Source organism: Scylla paramamosain, chromosome 23 (assembly GCF_035594125.1).
Source record: "Scylla paramamosain isolate STU-SP2022 chromosome 23, ASM3559412v1, whole genome shotgun sequence".
NCBI classification, from domain to species: domain Eukaryota; kingdom Metazoa; phylum Arthropoda; class Malacostraca; order Decapoda; family Portunidae; genus Scylla; species Scylla paramamosain.
Window position 1 is genome coordinate 6,803,779 of NC_087173.1, and position 4,207 is coordinate 6,807,985.

General features: G+C 42.1%; 1 long non-coding RNA gene across 1 annotated transcript in view; it reads left to right on the forward strand.

The window, feature by feature from the left end:
• The first annotated feature begins 590 nt into the window (after positions 1 to 590).
• The window catches only part of LOC135112086 (uncharacterized), a 102,791-nt gene continuing 99,174 nt past the window's right edge, over positions 591 to 4,207 (forward strand). Inside the window, exon 1 of the long non-coding RNA XR_010274054.1 lies at positions 591 to 885. This is a non-coding gene — a long non-coding RNA (uncharacterized LOC135112086). The remainder of the gene's footprint in view (positions 886 to 4,207) is intronic.

The following is a 4,207-nucleotide window of genomic DNA, read 5'->3' on the forward strand; positions in this document are numbered from 1 at the left end:
CTACTACTACTACTACTGCTACTTCTACTACTTGTGTACTTTGAAATCACAAATGTAAGTTTCTATATGACGTTTCGGAGTGAGCTTTTTATATGAAACTGTAAGGTTGAGTTCAATGTTTCGAAGCTTCATTTAAAAAAAAATCTTAGATTTAATGAAGAGATTGTTAGTTTTGGTTCTGTGGTTTGTGTCCAAAAGGGTTTTTCAATTAGTGTTCATAACTTCATGTTTATGTTTTGTTTCATAGGCTTCATGTAGTTCGTGGTTGATTCGAATGAAGGTTTTATTGATTTTAAAGGTTTCAAATAGCGTTCAGAAATAGCTTGCGAAATTGGTTAGGTTCTCAGAGGGATTCAGTGTAGGATTCACAGTGGTTCGTTTTAAATGTCTGAACTGGTGTTCAGACGGAATTCATAAGATAGGGTAACTGTTTCGGAATTAGTTCAGGATGGTTCGCTTTTAGACTTTACTGATTCATAAGTGAAGTTCATAGACAAAATAATCAAGCTTCATAAGACTTTCCCCGGACCAAGGATGAAAGACTACAGCCATCCTTGGTCCGGATTCAAGGATGGTTCAAAGTGAGGTTTCAGAGTCAATGGAACTGCTTCACGTACTGGTTTGTGATGCTGGTTGATCTCGAATCTGAATCAGCCTTCTTCTCACACGAACGTAGTGTCCCGTAATGTAATAGCACGGACGAGTCGGACATCGTGAAAGTTCCTGCACGGACGGTCAGTGAGAGCGCAGCGTGAAAGAATACGTCGTGCGTGGTGTGGTCACTGAGTGTGTGTTGCTATGGTAGTTGGTATGCCTCACACGGCCGTGCTTAGATGCAGCAGAAATGACAGTTGGCCTTCAGCTGCAGGAGAGACTACACACAAGGTACGTACATGCTTATAATTATTTGGTTATTTATGTTTTTCTTTCTTCCATTATCCTAAGGGGTCAGTTTTTACAATAGGACCAAACTGCCTTTCGAGGATAAAACTATGATATTCGTTATTGTTTTTTGTTATAGACGATTTTGAGCATAAAAGACGTCGGAAATACTTAATTTTACCTTTTCTCCCCTCATTCCCCTATAATCTTGGGGACACGTCGGGAAGCGGGGTTTATGGGCGGGGAGCACGAGCCTAACCTAACTTAACCTAACCTAACACAGCAGACGCGCATTGCCTCATAAAAATCCCCTGTATCACGGAAACTATTAATTTGCGACGAAAACCAGTAAAGTTTCTCAGTATCAATAAAGGTAATCAAAAACAATACTCCTAAATGTGTAGGGATGTTATGGTGCGCTCCTAAAGCGGTACCTCTTAAGCATCACATAAACAAAGGCAGTTATCTTCCTCTCATCTTCCGAAGTTGGTAGATCACCGTCGGCTAGTGCACATGTTCACCTTGAATATATATTTGTGTGAGGGGCTCGTAAAAAAAAAAAAAAATAAAAATAAATAAAAATAAATAAAAATAAATAAGAATAAATAACTAAATAAAAAAAATAAAAATAAATAGATAAAATGAACGTCTTGATGCCCTTGAAAATACGATGATCGGGCGTGTGAGAGGCCTTGAGTTTGACTGAGGACAGATGCTGATGATAATGTTCCTCCTCCTCCTTCCCTCTTCCGCCGCCTCCTTCCGTCTTACGTATCTTTCACCTCATCTCTATCCTCGTCCGCCACCTTCACCTATTGATTGTCATCCTTCTCTTTTCTTCACGTGGTCATCATTATCGTCCTCCTCCTACTACTACTACAGCTACTACTACTACTACTACTACTACTACTACTACTACTACTACTACTACTACTACTACTACTACTACTACTACCACCACCATTACCATTACCACCATTACCACAACAACTATTACCACCACTTGCGTAACCTGATCTCACCTTCCATACCATAATGAAGCCAATTACCTGAGGGAAGGTGCGGCGCTGGATTATCTGCCACTGTTGTCCACCTGAGAGAGAGAGAGAGAGAGAGAGAGAGAGAGAGAGAGAGAGAGAGAGAGAGAGAGAGAGAGAGAGAGAGAGTGCATAATACTTCTTTGTTTTTTTGTTTTTTTATATTGTCTTGGTTTTTTTTGTGTGTTTTTGCGTTTTTCTTTTTCGTTTCAGTAAGTCTGTGTGAAGGATTAGTAGCCACGCTGCGAGATTAGGGAGGAGGAGGAGGAGGAGGAGGAGGAGGAGGAGGAGGAGGAGGAGGAGGAGGAGGAGGAGGAGGAGGAGGAGGAGGAGAAGAAGAAGAAGATGGAAATCCTTGAGGAAATAAAGAAAGTTTTGTAAATATTCGTATTACATTTTTCATTTAGTTTGTCCATTCTACTTCCTTTCCTTTATCATCATCATCATCATCATCATCATCATCATCATCATCATCTTTTTCGTCTTTTTTCTCTTCTTCTTCTTCTTCTTCTTCTTCTTCTTCTTCTTCTTCTTCTTCTTCTTCTTCTTCTTCTTCTTCTTCTTCTGTTCCTGGCTTTGCTGCTTTATTCCCGTCCCTCTTCCTCCTCCTCCTCCTCCTCCCTTTACAGATCCTCCACACCCACGCAGATCAATCCCTCCCACGTTCCTTCAACCCTCTCTCTCTCTCTCTCTCTCTCTCTCTCTCTCTCTCTCTCTCTCTCTCTCTCTCTCTCATTTTCGATAGTTATCACATTTTGCACCTTCTTCTTCTTCTTCTTCTTCTTCTTCTTCTTCTTCTTCTTCTTCTTCTTCTTCTTCTTCTTTTTCTTCCTCTTCCCTAATCATGCTCAGTTTCTCTCTATCTCCCTTTCACCTCCTTTTTTTCTGTGTTGTCTCTTTCTCCTCTTCTTTTCCAACTTTCCTCATCCCATCCTTCACCTCCTTTCCCATTCCATTCCTAAACTTTCCTCCTTTTGCACCTCCCTCTTCTCTTCTTCCTCCTCTTCCTTCTCCTCCTCCTTTTTGTCCTTTCTTCTACTCATTGCTTTCCTTCTTTTTAATTTTCTTCTGTTTTCTTTCATGTCTCCCTTTTTCCTTCTTATATTTCTTCTTTATCTGTGTCCTCCATTTTCTTTTCTCTCTTCCTTTTTTTTGCTTTTCTTCCTTCGGCTTCTTTTCCTTATTTTTCCCACTCCTATTATTCATCCTTTTTTCTCTTCCTATTCATTGTCCTCATCCTTTTTTCATTTTTCCTCCTCTTCCATTTCTCCTTTTACCTTTCCTCCTGCATACTATTTCCATTTCACTCGTAGTTCTCTTTCTTCTCTCTTCTTCTTGTTCTTCTCTTCTTCTCTCCTTCCTTCTCCTCCTACTATTCGTCATTTTCTCTTCCTATTTATTGTCGTCCTCTTTCATTTTCATTTCCTTTCTCTCTCCTGTTCTTCTTACTTCTCTCCTAATTCTCCCCTTCCTTGTGCTTCTCTTCTTCTTTCTCCTACTCCTCCCACTCCTCTTCTCCTACTCTTCCTTGTCTTTCTTATCCTTCTCTTCTTCCTTCTCCTCCTCCTCCTCCTGCTGCACCTATTTCTCTCCTACTCCTCCTTGTCTTCCTTGTTCTTCTTTTCTTCCTTCTCCTGCTACTCCTCCTCTTCTCTTTCTATTTAGCGCCCTCATCCTTCCTTTTCATTCCCTTTCCCCTCCTGTTCCTTTCGCTTCTCTCCTATTCCTCCTCTTCTTCCTTCTCCTCTTGCTTTTTCCTACTTTTCTCCTCATCCTTGTATTCCTTATCCTCTTTTTCCTTCTCCCACTCCTCCTCTCCTTCTTGCCTCCCCTTATCCTTCTCTTCTTCCTTCTCCCACTCCTCTTCTACTCTTCCTTGTCTTCCTAGTCCTTCTCTTCCTCCTCCTTCTCCTGCTCCTCTTCTATTTATCCTTGCCATCCTTATCCTTCTCTTCTTCCTTCCCTTAGTCCTCTTCTCTCCTCCTTGTCTTCTTTATCCTTCTCTTCTTCCTTCTCCCAGTCTTCTACTTCTTGTCTTCCATATGCTTCTCTTTCTCCTCCTCTTCCTTGTCTTCCTTGTCCTCCTCCTCCTCCTCCTGCTGCTCCTCCTATTTGAATACAGGAGTCTCGCGGAGATCCTTCGGTGATCCACGCAGGGTTGTTGACTGATCCAAGTTGATCCCCGCTTACCCGAGCCCAGGATATTGTTGTCCCCCTCTTCCTGTGGCGACCGGGGGGCACGAACTGGAGGCGGGGGGGAGGGGAGAGGCGCAGGGGGGCGTGGTAAG